Genomic DNA, 16,138 nt, shown 5'->3' with positions numbered 1-16,138 from the left:
TGTTTCAGTTGATCCCACTAGGCAGGCTGTAGTATATAACTCACATATAACTAAGCTGAGTTTTTTAAAAATGATGGCTTAGCAAACAAGCCATAGTAAAAGTAATGCTCTCTCTTTGAAGTTAGACCCTGGTGGCAAATGGACACGGGCGTCTTTTGGGGCTATAGTACAAAGGTTTTTGCAATAGTTGCCTTCTGGAATGTTTTTCTACTTGAACCTGTGGCCTTGGGATTTCCTTGCAGTTTTCTATCCAAGTACTAAATAGGTCTGACCCTGTTTGGCTTTTCAGGGTTAGGGCTCCTTTTTTTAAAAGGACAGGATGGTGATATAATAAAAATAAAGGGTGGACTTGTTCCTTTCCCCTCTACTTTGTACCTTGCTTATGGGATAAGCAAGGATAAAAGAAGGCATTTCTCTGCATCATGTTCTTCTTCAACCCCATAGAATTCCTCTGCCCAAATCAGATTGGCTAGAAATTTTATTTTAAATGGCACATGAAATCGTTTTCTCATATTTAAACCTAAAAATGGACCACCCTTAGGAAAGAAAATGGAGCATGGCAGCTGTTGGCCTGAGTAGAAAAGGATTCCATATACCAGCTGTCCATTTCCTATTAGGCTAATGAGAAATTCCTCTTTTATGTTGTCATCTAGATTTGTGGCCTAGTTCTTAGTAATCTGGGTGGGTGATATTCATGCTTCTGAAAGATGATTGAGCCCTGATAAGCCTCCATGTTAAGGGAGTGCCCTTTCCCAAGTAAAAGCTCCTTACTCGAACAAAGCCACATATTTCCATGATAAACGTTGATGTGGGTGGAGAAAATCTATGCCTGGAAGAAATCCAGCTTGCTTAGACTTTCAGGTAGAGTCCTTTTCTTCTGCCAGTTGATTACAGCAGATCACCCTGTAAATGCAAAATAAATTGATTTCCCTCTGCCTGATTCTACTGAGCTAGGGGGAAACCTCAGTAGTGCCCTTACTTTGCCCCTGCCCAGTCTAACTAGCATAATATCATGCTTTTGTCTGGAGGAGAACAGGAAGCAATCCCTCCTCCTCAAACTGGATGCTTCAGCTGTGCTTGAGAGAAGATTGATCAATCTGCTGCAATTGGCCTACCTATTTATTAATAGCCATGAAAGTTCTTAGGACTGTCGCACTGAAAAAGGGGAGACAGGTGAAGGAAGAAGAGCTAGAATGAGCTTAGACATATAATAATGCAGCAAAGCAGGGGTGTCCACAGGAGGTAAAAAAGTCAAGATGGTGGCCACACCATGCAATCAAAGCCCCACACATTTTTTATGCACAGAGCTTTGATAGCATGGTTGTGACCACCATGTTGACTTTTGACCCCCTCCCTGCAGACACCGCTGCAGCAAAGTTGAGGGAAGCAAAGTGTTAGGGAAATACTATAGTAGGGCATCAGTAGAAGATTACACGTGGTCCTCAAGTTTGTAATTTCAGACTTGCAAGATTCTGTTAATGTAACCTTACAATAAAGTAGAATTCGCTCATCTAGCCACATTTCCTGTCTGGTTTACCTGGAAGGGCTGATACCAATTTTGCAAGTCTGAAAGTACAAATCTCCTGCCCTTGCTATTAAACTCCTGAGTAATTAGGGTGGGCCCTTTCTAAGTTTCTTTCTTGGCCATTATTCTGTTGTGGGCTCCTCCCCGTTTTATCTGATTGTTTCCTAGGCAGCATCTCTCCCTGCCCCCCCTGTCTTCCAAGGTCCCCCTCACATTCCATCATATTTCCATGGAAGACCATCCTCACCTCTCAGTCTCAGTCTGGTTGCCTGGGAGTGGATTCTTCGGCACTGTAAGTATGAGGACCTTTTAAATAAATCTTTATTCATTGTGAGTGTCTTGGTGTCTTCTTTAAGATTCAGAGTTTCTTGCAAGATGGGTGGTACAGAAATGTGAGAAATAAATAAATAAATAAATTCACCTTTTTTGGTATCCAGCCCACCAACACACTAGCCAGGAACAGCTCCCCTTGGTTGAAGGCGTTCAAGCAGAGGCTAATCAGCCATCAACTGAGGATTCCTGCACAAAGACCATTGGATTCCACAGCCTTTGAATTCTGTGCATCTGTATAATGGCCAATATCACCTCTCTGCCCATGGAATAGCATCTAACAGCAAACAGATTCCTCCTCTGCCCTCATCTCCATCCAGCGCTCACCTGATTTCAGGAGCACAGAAGTCTGTAGGAGAGATGGGCGAAAGGGGAAGTTCTGTAGCACACAGAGAAAAGAAAACTTGTACCCTTAAACTTCCTTTAATCTGAAAAAAATGGCATAAAGGCTTCCAAGTCTATACAAGCTCAAAACCCATTTTACTGAGAATACAAAAGCTCCAGTGTGCTTTGAAATGAGCAGTAGCCCAAAGAAAATACCTTGTGCGTGATGGATTATGACTCAGATTGTGCAGATAATTCAAAACTACATATTTTCATGGATAATATGCTGAACCAGGAAATTCAGATCCACCAAGAGCGAATATTTACAAAAGAATGCATGGAATTGTAGAATTTCAAGTAAATCTATCAATCCGTAAAAAAAAACCTTATATATTTTATAAAGGATGTTTTTTTGTATTCAGTACATATTTAAGGTAGCTTCAGAGGATGTTGATCTGGATACCACAACAATTTTGTGAATGGCCTCAGGTAATAGATGTCAGAGAGCAAGGGTAGAGGCCTTCAGGCGTTTCCCTCAGTTGGAGGGCAGAACTATTTTTGCCATAAAATGGCTGGACCAGTCATGTTAAGCCATTCCTTGTTGAACCGTGCAAGGGCAAATAAGCCCCAAGGATGCTCATTCAGCCTGCCAAGTTTGGCCTAGTATGATGTGCAGAATGGACAACTGTGTCCTCTGCTTCCTGAATGAGTCTGTTATTCCTGGAAGATACTATCCAATCATCAGTGTAGAGTTAAATTCACCTGCCAATACAGGTAAGGTTTTTTCCGGCAGCAAAATGTTATGGGCTGGGTCTTCTGCCTTGAGAAGATGACAATCTGTGCAGTGAAAAATTACCATGCTTGTATTCACTGGGAACCACAGTAAATGTTTCAGGACAAGTTGTAAAGCACAGTACTTGCTTGTGGTAGCATCTCTGCAGAATCGTTGCAGTCCAGCAGATGGCAGCAAAGCCTAGATGGTTGGAAAATGTTGGCTTAAAATCTCAGAAAGCTATTATAGGCGGGGGCTGTCCTGTCCTAAACATTTCTTTTTGTATTTTAATGCAGTGCTGCTAGTATCTCAAATAAGTTTTTAAAAAAACCTACAAAAATGTTCCTTTATAGAAATTGGGATATAAAACTGAAACAGCAATACTCACTGGGTATGTTACATAGTGATTGATTATGTGCCATCAAGTTGTTGTGGACTCTTTAGTGACCACATAGAGAGATTTTCTCCATGATGATCTGTCCATAACCTGGACTTCAGCTCTTCCGATGGTGCACTAATCACCACTGTAACTGACTCTATCCACCTTGCTGCTGGTCATCCTCTTCTCTTTCCTTCCATCTTTTTTTTTTCAGCATTAGAGCCTTCTCCAGAGAGCTGGGTCTTCACATAATGTGTCCAAAGTAGGATAATTTGAGGCTGGTCATTTGTGCCTTGAGTGAGAGCTCTGGGTTGATTTGTTTGATGATCTATTTGTTTGTTTTCTTGACTGTCTATGGTATTCTCAGGAGTCTTCTCCAACACCAAAGTTCAAAAGCATTAAATACTCTTCCTATCTTGCTTCTTCAAAGTCCAACTTTTTGCTTCCATAGAGTGTCACAGGAAATACCATGGCTTGCACAATTCTGATCTTTGTAGGTATAGACACATCATGGCATTTGAATATTTTTTCAAGGCCTTCATGGCTGCTCTATTGTATGTTCCTTTACTGCTGATGGTTGATCCTAAAAGGCAGAAGCTGTCCACCACTTCAATATCTTTACATAGCGAACAATCCTAATAACATGTTTTAATTTATAAAATATTAACTCCATTTTTCTTACTGAGGCCATTGTTGCAACCTCAGCAAGCACAATCATGTTCTTTGTAAGCAACAGCCAAGTGAGAATGTACCAGATCCTTTTTAATGCAAGGGTTTTTGAAAGCAAAATTACTTTGTTGACTTAACATAACCACGAATGCCATTTATGAGAGCTACAGGGACTTGATATAACGTTATAGGTGTTCCAGAGACAACCAAAGGTTTAAAGATGTGGGTTCCCTGGCTAATGGAAGAATAATATTGCTTTGGTTGAATTGAAGCACTTGATTTCTGCCTATAATGCAGTTGGCATCTGCCTATTATCTGGAAGGCAGTAGGTTCAGGATGGCTGACATCCAACATCCAACAAGATGCCCTTGTTAGTTAGCAAAACTGAGAGGTTTCTGTATCTCTCTGCTGCCTTCTCACAGTCACTTGTTTGCATGCTAGAGTTTCATCAAATCAAGAGAAAGTCAATAGGAGACTAGAGATGTGATTTGAGCAGTGGCTACTGGAAACTGGGGGCTAATTGAGAACTCCTGAGGTCACTCCCAAACTAGTGTGGGAGATACACCAACTCCACCTTTTATTCCCACTGGCATTAGGAGTAGACACAGCAGCAAAGGACTCCCTATTTACTCCTCTCCTTGATAGGAAGACTGATGCTCCTAGGCATGTAACGTCCTTAATAAACTTTACTTGCCCTTTTGGACTTGAAGCATCTGCCTCTAGATCCCTTTAATTGGTTTTGTTCTACTCACGCAGATGTGTTGTTAATTACAGATTGCAGTGAATTAACTAGAGGATTCTAATCTGATTTTTTTTTTAAAAAAAAACTACAACTTCAGCTACTTATAATTAGGCCATCTAGAAAGAAAGAATTCCCCCCTCTTGAATAGGTGTCTTTCCTCAAGTAAGGGGTTTGGTCATGAGAAGGCCTGTTTTTAGCCCAGCTGAATGCTTTTCATTTTTGACCTTAACTGTCTGCAGCTGGAGGACGCTTTGGCACCTTCCCCTAATCTTAGTGAGGCTTCTGATTTATCATAGGTTTGGATCTGGAACCTTGCCTTCAAAAGGTCTAGGACGCCCCAGATTGTGTCCAGGATGCAGCAGAACCAGTCTCTGGCCAGTTCTAATTCTGAAGACTCATCCTCGAATGTTCTTCCAGGGGAGAACATGATAGCAAATCAGCTTGTGGCTTCACACTTGGATAACATTATGTATTAAAACCTTCACTTTCCATTCACAATATGGGATGCAGCATACAAATTGATTAAAAGAAGTGTAATCTTTGCAAAGAATCCAGCTATTCTCAGGTGTCATCAACCCCACCCCCTTGTTTTAATTACCAGAAAATCCCATTAGACTGAATGAAAATGAGACTGGTAAATAATTGAAGACTAATAATCTTCCCCACTAGAAATTACTTTTCAGGTGTCAGGAGCCATATAGGAGGGAGATCTGAGATCATAACAGGAAAACCTATTTGTTGAAAGAAGGTGACTGATGATAGTGAACTTTGGATTATATGGGAAAAATTGATTGATTATGCACTTTTCCTGTTGCTAATTACTGTGTGGGGACAAGCTAATTTACTAAGAGTGTGTTAGATGCGATACTATATGAGATGAATATTTTGCAAGGCTTATGCTTATTAGTGCATTAGAGAAGCAACTATATATAATGCTTTACTAGATGAAAAAAGATTTTGCTGGATCGGACTGAAAGTCCAACTAGAGGCCAAACAGATAAGCCTCTGAGACAGTAGTCCTTAAACTGAAGGTAATTATCCCAAAGGTTGGGGTTAGGGGGTAATTTGGGCATATCCTGGGGTTAATGGAGCAATTTGTAATTGCTTGTTTGTGAGTCGAGGACCCAGTTTGAGCCTGCCACTGCGAAGATGCTTGTGTAAAACAACAGAGTGGACTTTTTTTTTTTTTGGTGGAAATAACATTATACAAGACCGGGAAAAGGAGTAATTGGGTCAAACAGTTTAAGAGCTCTGAGAAGTATATAAGCAGAGCAGAAACACAATACACCCTCAACATGTTCTCCCACAGTGTACTGCCTCTGGACCTGGTGATACAGAGACATCTGGACTATCAGCCAATGGTACATGTATCCCCCCTGACTTTAACTAATTCCTTTTTAAGCCATTTACAACACACCTCTTTGCAGTGCTTTCCATAGTTTAATTACACAATTAAACAGACGACTCCTCAACCTGATGTCCTCCAAATGCAATGAATATTAACTCTCATAATCTCCAACCAATATGGCCTTCTGAAATCCAACACATCCGGAAGACCCAAGTTTGAAGAAAGATGCATTGTCTATTGCAGTGTTTTCCAAACTTGGCAACTTTAAGATGTGTAGACTTCCAATCCCAGAATGCCCCAGCCAGTTGAAGTTGGAGCTGAAGTCCATACATCTTAAAGTTGCCAAATTTGAAAAACATTGATCTATTTAGTCCAACATTTAAAAAAATGATAGACATGTGTCTCAATATGATAGGCACATGTGTGTGCATCCTTAAAAAGAGTTACTTCCTGTTATTATTTCCTAGTGAACAATTGAGTAAACTATATAGAACATACAACATTTGCCCTTTGTGTAAAATGGTGTTATGGGGATTGAGTTAGGCTTTTAAAAAAAAATTGCATTGAGTTGGCTTTGCACTCAGCACCAGACATTCCTAAGATCATTCTTTACCAGCTATTTTTCAATTAATTTTTTTTAATTTAGCAAGCATTGCTATTCTAGAAGTGCATCTAACCGTTGGCACAGGTTATTTCATTTGTCTCATGACAGATACACATGCCAAAATCTTCCCAAGTAGTCAGATATCCTGAAGTTATTGAATATGTTGCTGCTACAATCAGCATTATTTCAGAGATCAAGGGGACTTACATTGCATTTAGTTTTGCCATGACAGTTTGAGTGGGAAGGAAGCTATAGAAATCCGACTAGTTACAATGTTATGAAAAGTTTTGCTATTTATTTGTTTTACTATCAAATAATCATACCACAACACTATTACCTATCACTAATAGTATTAAGTATCTATCAATCAATCAATCAATTTAGGCACAGTTCACTCTGTTCTCACTCATTTTTTCCCACTTGTCAAACAGAGCTGTGGAAGAATACAAATACAAACTTGCTCAATTTGTATTTCCCAAACCTAAATGCAAACCAGACTGACTTTTTCCAAATCCACACTTTCCCCATTTTTTAAATTCAGTTTGCAAGTGAAAAAAACCCGTACCAAATGGCAACATTAGGGGAAATGTTGCCATTAAAAATAATAGTAGGGAAATGAGTGTAAGAAAAATGGGTTGCATTTGTGAAAACACTGTATTGCTTCCACAAAGTTGGACCTTTTCTTCCTCTTCTTACTCATCATCCAACATCACCCTGTTCCTTACTGTAGTGATATAATTCACTACTGCATAATGCTTGAGAATGTTTCATGTGTTTTGTCTCTAGTACTGTAGAACAAAATAGTATTCCCAACAATAAGCGAGAGAGGAATTTCTTGATTTTGGCCACAGAAGCCAGGTTTTGTTGTTGTGTATTCGTTTAGTCGCTTCCGACTCTTCGTGACTTCATGGACCAGCCCACGCCAGAGCTTCCTGTCGGTCGTCAACACCCCCAGCTCCCCCAGGGACGAGTCCGTCACCTCTAGAATATCATCCATCCACCTTGCCCTTGGTCGGCCCCTCTTCCTTTTGCCCTCCACTCTCCCTAGCATCAGCATCTTCTCCAGGGTGTCCTGTCTTCTCATTATGTGGCCAAAGTATTTCAGTTTTGCCTTTAATATCATTCCCTCAAGTGAGCAGTCTGGCTTTATTTCCTGGAGGATGGACTGGATTGATCTTCTTGCAGTCCAAGGCACTCTCAGAATTTTCCTCCAACACCACAGTTCAAAAGCATCGATCTTCCTTCTCTCAGCCTTCCTTATGGTCCAGCTCTCGCAGCCATATGTTACTACAGGGAACACCATTGCTTTAACTATGCGGGCCTTTGTTGTCAGTGTGATGTCTCTGCTCTTCACTATTTTATCGAGATTTGTCATTGCTCTTCTCCCAAGGATTAAGCGTCTTCTGATTTCCTGACTGCAGTCAGCATCTGCAGTAATCTTTGCACCTAGGAATACAAAGTCTTTCACTGCTTCTACATTTTCTCCCTCTATTTGCCAGTTATCAATCAAGCTGGTTGTCATAATCTTGGTTTTTTTCAGGTTTAGCTGCAAACCAGCTTTTGCACTTTCTTCTTTCACCTTCATCATAAGGCTCCTTGTGATGGTTGCCTTATTCAAAAAAAACACAGACTCACCAGCCAGGGCTAAGTATATCTGGTTTATTAAGAATAGAATGCAGACACGGAGAAAGACGGGAATGAGCACATGGCGTGCGAGGTAGCCGGTAAATACCCGCGGTGCGGACCTGATCCTTCCCCACCCCCCATTGTCCCAAAGTCTTGACCGACGGTGAACTTGGAGTCTCGATGGGTGATCAGGGGGCAATTCCGGAGTCTCGATGGGCGATCAGGGGGATTAGCGCTGATTACCTCTGTCCTCTTCCTGTGTCCAGGAGAGGTGTGTCCCCCGTGGTAATGCAGAGATGTCAGGGAGATAGGATGATGGCTTCCCGGGTCAGGGCAACGGTATGGCTCCTTTGTCCTTTATCTGTTTTGTCTTTCAGTGCTTATGGGATTAGCACTGATTCTTTCCTCCCTCCTCCCCTTCACCGGAAAGGCATGTTCCCCGTTGTGATGTATGTTTACATCGCAACGGGGGACATGACACTCCTCAGTTCCTCTTCACTTTCAGCCATCAAAGTGGTATCATCTGCATATCTGAGATTGTTAATGTTTCTTCCAGCGATTGAGGTTTAGACTGGGAAATATACTGGTTCCTAGTTAAGCTTCTTAGCCTTTGTGGCATATTACGTTGTTTGATTTTGGTAAGATCTCTACGAAAAAAGAACTCTGGAGGAGTCAAAAACCTGCAGACTCTTTTGTATTATTTTGGTTGGCCCTAATAACACTAATGCCAACACTTGGGATTGTTGAGGAATTCATTGTTCAGTGTTGCCCAGGGCCACCAAATGTGAGAGAGCCAGTACTGTGGTGTAGTGATTAGCAAGTCTGACAGATTGATGACTCTCTGGTTACTTATCTGGCTGAGATTGTGAGATTGAAAGGAGGAAGGTGAACCTAGTTACTCTGAGCTGCTTGCAGTAGTGGGGAGATCATAATGGTGGAAAGAAGAAAGAGAGAAAAAACAGTATGGAAGTTGCAGCCAGACACTTAAGATTATATTTTCTGGATAATTTTCCCAATTGAGGTTTGAAGGGCAATATAGAAAGAAAACTACGAACTCTTCTAAAAGGCTGTGATTGCAGGATATATTGGCTGTTTTCAGAAAATTCTCCCTGCTACGCATAGTTATGATTCCCAGAGAAACATGTCTCTTTTTCTGCCTGTAGTGAAGATGAAGGTGGGTAAAAAGAGCTGTACAGTAAAACCAAATCCAATCTCAGAGGCAAAGGAAGGGCGCATGACTCACAAAGTGCTAGTGGTCACTACAAGAGGTGTCTGTGGTGTGTGAGGACACCTGCTTTTTCTACTGTGCCATAATTCCAACTCAGACATTCAGCTCTGTACTGGGGAAATATTTCTCAGGCTTCATAGGACCGCTGGTTCTTCACTGACATTTGGCATTGCTCCCCATTTTCTCATAATCTTGCTGCTCATGCCCAGAGGAGATACAATTCTGTAACAACACCAACCTCGACCTTTGTATCTGGAAAATACCTTAAGCAAATCCATAAAAACATGAACTGACACTTCTGAAATAATGCAGTATCATTCGTGAGATGACTCTGAATTTAGCACCACCCCCACCATCCCCAGCAAAGGAAGATTACAGAGAAAACAGATTTGTTTCCTTTGCTATATTCCAGAAAATCTGAAGGGCCCTATGACTTTAAAGGTAAATTATTTGGAAAAACAATTGGTTTTTATTTCAGGTAAATCTGAGTTTCATTCAAATCAGAGAGAAATCCGGATAGGGAGACTTGAGCAGTACTATGCAGAGATTAGTGTATCCTTTGAAAGAATGTTTTCTTTAAGCAGAGTCAGTAGTAATATATTACTGTATTAATATACAGTTAATACTGTATGTGTGATCAGAACAGCTGAAAGCCCAAAGATAAGAAGCCTTTTATTAATGTTTTACATGGCAGGAACATTGATCAGTGCTTCACATCTGTGCAATGTCCACCTTCCTTATCATTTAATCACATTTAGCAACAGTTTTCTACCTCATTTTTTTTCTTTCTTTTTTTTCCAGAAGCAAGAAATAAATCATTGCCCTGGACATGAGTGAGTGAGGCAACATTTATAACAGCTTGGGGGCTAATAAAACATTAATTGCATAGTTCCAAAATAGGAATAGACAGATGCTTACTCCTACTGATGAGAGATAATATATCCGGTCCAATCAGATGGGCCAAGGCAGTATTTGGGGAAAGTTCCATTCCTAATTTCTCTGGTTCCTAAAGACAAGGTGTCAAATGAATTTGGACAAAATGCATGGCTTAAGCTTAATTATCATCCCTCAGTGACTCTGAATCTGTTCAGAGCTGCATATCTTTCATCCCAGCCAACCAAATGTCCACTGCAATATTCACTTTTGCACATTAAATAAGGGAAGATATGACTTTTATATAGTAACTTGACAAATCCCAAGAATGTATTTGACAATATCTGACATTAGAAAACATAGTCCATTTTTACTCCACTGGAATAAATGTGGCCCTTTCCTCCACCTTCACAGTAACAGATGATGCAGGTCAACAATGTGACTATGGGAACAAACAGACTGAATATTGCCCACTGATGCTCTGGTTTCTGTCTTGAAACATCTAGACATGAGCTGATTTTATTCCTGTAGTCACAATAATGCTATGACAGTTGAGCTTAACATCCAACTTGCATATGCTTGGAGTATAGGAGACCTGAGCAAGCCATGATGATGTAATATGTGTCATGATGTCATCACACAGATAGTATGATGTTTATTATTTGCACCATTTGAGGACAAATTATAAATTATTATCTTGATGGACATGTTACTTGCCTATCTGCAGTTGTCCATAGCTGAGTGTCTTTTTTGTCCCCATTCATTCTTCCAAAATTGACTGAGTTTTTTGTGTTTTGCTGTAACCTGTTTTTGCCTGTTTCAGTTCAGCTTAGCTGAATGAGAAAGAAACTCAAGATTGCTCTGCCCTGATACCCTTTGGTGTAAGAGGGAGGAGAGAGAATCTCTGTCAGGCTCTCAAGATTCTGATATTATACCTTGCAACAACAGAGTTCCAGAGTCAGCTTCCTGACCTGATGTTCCTCAAAGGGCTGTTGTTAGTTCAGGAACTGAAACAGGCAAAAACACTGGTTACTTTTTATCTGACCAAATAGACCTTCAGTTTTCTAGATTCATGAAGAAAGGTATGATATGAAGGGGTAGAAGTTCAGCTGTCACGGAGGAGAGTAGGATAGGAAGGAATACTTGATGAACATCACTGTCTGTCTTTACATCAGAAAGTTATGGCCATTGAGGCAGGTAACTGTAGACTCTAGATTTAAGATCTTAAAGCAGCCCCCTCTCTTAGATGGGTATGTGAATTCAGCTACAGCACACACACAACTAACATATCCCATCTCACCATAATGTTTCCATTCTATAGTTTACAACTAATTCCACAATTTTGACAGGTTAGAGCAAAACACAAAGAAGTTTGTCAATCTTGAAAGGATGAATGGGGACAAAAAAGACTCTCAGCTATGGACATCTGCAGATAGGCAAGTAACATGTATAGATGTATATCTAAGGGCTGTTGAATACCTTCTTCAAGGCCACCTCTGTATTCCTCTACTACTACTAACTGAACTGGAAGAGACCTATATCATATTTCAGTATTCAGAAAGTGTATTTGTTAGTTTTACACGTATACAAACACATGTATGACTGATGATGTTTTACAATTGCTTGCTTTCATTTGACTGGTTTCCTTCAAGTGTCATGGAGAAAATTATGGGCTTTTTAGAGAGAAGAGCACTTTGTCTCTGCTGAGTGCAGTTCTGCTGGGTGAGAAATGTTCCCCATGATCACAAGCAATTTCCATCTCATTACTGAATTGTACATTTCCATCACATTATTTATGTTTGGAAGAAACATCAGGACTTTAGACGGATGATGTCAAATGTAAACTGATTATCTGCTTGCCCCACCACATGGCCAAATGGCTTTTGTGTATGCAGTGAGGAGAAGGGAGGAAGAGGTAGAGATAGGAAGGAGAATTCATTTACTTTGAATATTTATGTCATTTTAACTACTTTTGCAGTACATTTCCAACCATTAAAAAGTATATTAAAGAAATGTCTGAGCCACAGTAATGGGGCGGGCTACAATTTTCCTGGTTTCCTCCATTTATCCCAGGATTTGGGGGAGAGTTTAAGAGTAAAAAGGGTAAAGCTCATGTACTATATAAGAGCTAATTCTGGCAAGATCAGAAATAGCCTGAAACTAGATCACTCTGGTACCATAACAAGGACAGGTTGAAATCATTCCTTCCACTTAAAAGAGTGAAGCCTCTGGTCCATTGCACAATCTGGGCAGGAGAAAAAGGTACAAGAATCTGAGTCTTGATTTCATTCTAAATTGGGCTTTCATTTCATACCTAGCACTCACTGATATTCTTAAGAGTTTCAATATTTCTTGCAAGAAACCTAATTATCCTTGAGCATGTTCTTGAGGGCATGTCTGCATTGCTTCTAGTTTTAGTCCCTATTAAGAGAAGCATGACATCAGACAGCTGCTTTAAAATTTTGCAAGAGTGATAAACAGATCTTTACAAGGACCCTAAGTAAGACCTGACTTGAGCACCACCAAGGTATTGTGCAGTTATTTGTCTGTGGAAACCAGGTACCATGCCAGTCACGCAGCAGAAATTAAAATGGCCATAGTGGGACAGTGCCCAAAACTACTGGAGGGGAGGGGTCAACTATGATGCAAATTAAAAAAAAAAAGGTAATAAGAGTTGGGAAGATCCCAGCACATAAAGCAAGGTTTGTAGCGGAGAAGATGGAAAACATCAGTTTAAGAAAGGACCAACTAAATATAAATTCAGGCAGCTTCACAGCCATTGATTGGGGATAAGACAAAGGCAGGATCATGCCACTGGAGGAGATGCATGGATTAGCCCCCAGTTGGTATAGGATAACAGCATGGATATTCCTTGACAAGAGATTCCTGACCCTGGAAAAGGATACTGGATTTTGCATAGGAAAGTGTGAAAAGCAGGCCAGTATCAAAATTCTTGGCTGCTGAATAGATGGAATGTAAGTGCATTCATGAAGAGTTCATTTGCAAAAGCTAATCTGTCTGCTCAAAGTTTTCTCTCTCCCTCCTATTCAGGAACCTGATAAATGAGATCTGTTGTATTTTTCCGTGTGAAGAGTGAAGGGCAATGTTTCTGAACCTTGGCAACTTTAAGATGTGTGGACTTCAACCCAGAATTCCCCAGTCAGCCATTCTGGCTGGGGAATTCTGGGAGTTGAAGTGCACACATCTTAAAGTTGCCAAGGTTGAGAGACACTGGTGTAGGGGTTTTTTTAATGGTATGATTGTGACTTGGCACTAACCTGCTTGCTGATATACAGCAGGGCTGATGTCTTATTGTTACAAATCACTGTACATCTCTTCTGTCAGAAATATATAAAAATCAGTGCATGACAGACCAAAGGCTAATATTACAAATACCAAGATTAGTCTCAAGTAAGGAATAAAATCATCAGCCACCACGCTGCAATCACTTGGACTATGGTCATCACAAAAACAAACAAAAAAAGCCTTTGGCATCGGTGGGACTGGGATTGAACATTGCTCTCCATCCCGTTTTGAGATGAAGGTAGAGAAGGTGAAGGCCCATCTGGAGGGGCCTAAGGTGGTATCTACTCTACAATATTAGAAATATACATAATACAAGTACTGTACATCCAGGAGAGAGAGAGAAAGCAGGGAAGAGCCAAAAGAAAGCAGTTATGTGGGCCTCCACCCCAGGATGGCTTTGGAATTTAGACTCCTTGTGATATCAAAATACTTTCTTCTACCCCAGGTCATTGATACCCCCTAGTCACAGGGATAGTGAATGTACTGCAGATGGCTTAATATTCCAATAGCTGACAAATCCTACTTCATGAACAATCTGTCTCTGCACTTCTGCAGGTTCAGCCATTAGCACTGATTACATTGCTGGTTATTTGACTTCAGATCAGCTCACTGGCCCCTCAGTTCAGTAGCTGGCTTGAAAAAGAGACCATGCTCTTGGTGTATACACTTATTCTGTTTTTAATCCCTATACACGGATGTTGCAGCTCTTTTGCTTCAAAAACCAGAGCTGGACCAGAGGTGTCAATACTATTGCTTTGCTACAGCTTTTTTTTTTTTTTTGGTTTGTATATAAATACAAATGGCCTTTTGAAATTCTCCACCAAAATTGTGGCCAGGGAAACTAAGGACACATCCTCGCATTCTGCTCACTGTGGAATGGAGTTGCTTTACAAACTGTGTTCGAGGGATATAGCTTCATGACATCTCCTTTACTCTATCCCCAAACAGCTGCTGAGGCAACCCTGAGTCATCCTTAGTTGTTCCAGTTTGGAAGGAGTGTTTGTTTGCCTCCTTCCCGAACAAAACTTCTCATGCAGACCATCTTGAGATGTGCCTGGGGAGGATGGAGTCAGCAACACAAATCTGCTCAGCACCAATTGGCCTGGCAAATCTATTACAGAAACATCTTCTCACCTGGCCACTGTGCCTTCATGGCCATTATGTCTTTGGTTGTGTGTATGTTGTTGTGTGTTGATGTGTTTGTGTGAGACACTTACCCAGTGACCCACCCACAAAAGTGGACTGGATGATTGGAGAGGGAAAAGCCTCTTTGCTTGACCAACAATGACCTGTAGGGGACATTGACCTTAGGAAGGAAAAAGGAATGAAAGGTCTAGTGGCACAGTAGCACTGAGGGCTCTCAGGCATTTCAAACCATCTCTTTCAATCAATCAGGCAGACTTTTTTGGTGGGTGGGTATTTGACGTAGGTATATCAATCTTTTATTTCTCTGACAGGTGTATCACTCTCCCAGATTAATAGTCAATGAAACAAGTGCATAGATGCTTCCACTTAAAGGTGATGATCTGGGAGAATGATAGTCTCATCAGAAGAAGCAGACAGGAAATAATTTTCCTGCCTGTAGGTGATGCTGGGTGGGCTGGAAAAGGGTGGGAGAGAATCTACCAGTAGTTGCCCTGAAACTACCCTATGTTAAATTGTTAAGAGCATTAACACTCTCAGCCTTATGACTAAGGTAGTCTGTGGAGACTGTAGGGTTTTTTATGGTATGATTGTCAATAGATTTCCTTCCAGTTTAAGGATAGAAGAAAAATACATTGATTTGGCTGTGAGAAAGAGACCTGAGTGGGCCATTGTCCCAAATTTCTCCAAGGGAAATAACAATTTTCCAATAAGCTATTAAGGGTAGGATTTCCTCTTAGGAGTCAGAACCTTGGGAAAAGTTCCTTCATAGTATCTTCCAATGGAAATAGAGATTTTGGAAGCTAGGTAGATTGCAGACCGCTGGAGAGAAGATCACACAATGCAAGACTGGACATTCATTTATACCAGGATTTCCCAAAATGGTCAATATCGACTCCCAAGGGTTGATGGGGCTATCCAAGGGGTTGATAAATGGCTGGGGTTCAATAGGTGGTCAATTGGGGTCGATTAATCTTTTGGGGTTTCTGTAGAGTTCCATGCCAGTCCCTAGTCCTGAAGATGAGATGGCTAGCAGCGAGACAGTGTTACCCAAGGTTGGATAGTCAGCAGCCAGCGAGAGCGGCCTTGAGTTTTCTCTATTATTATAGTTGTTGTTGTTGTTGTTATTATTCATAGTACTATTAATTAAAGTAGTATTTATGAAATTATTTTCATATAATAAATGTTTGGGGGTCGATGTACAATCTAAAATTTCATGAAGGGGTTGATGAGCTGAAGAGTTTGGGGACTCCTGATCTACACACTTTG

This window comes from Candoia aspera, chromosome 3 (genome assembly GCF_035149785.1).
Source record: "Candoia aspera isolate rCanAsp1 chromosome 3, rCanAsp1.hap2, whole genome shotgun sequence".
Lineage (NCBI taxonomy): Eukaryota > Metazoa > Chordata > Lepidosauria > Squamata > Boidae > Candoia > Candoia aspera.
The sequence above is the reverse complement of the archived record's forward strand: the minus strand, read 5'-3'. Positions refer to the sequence as shown.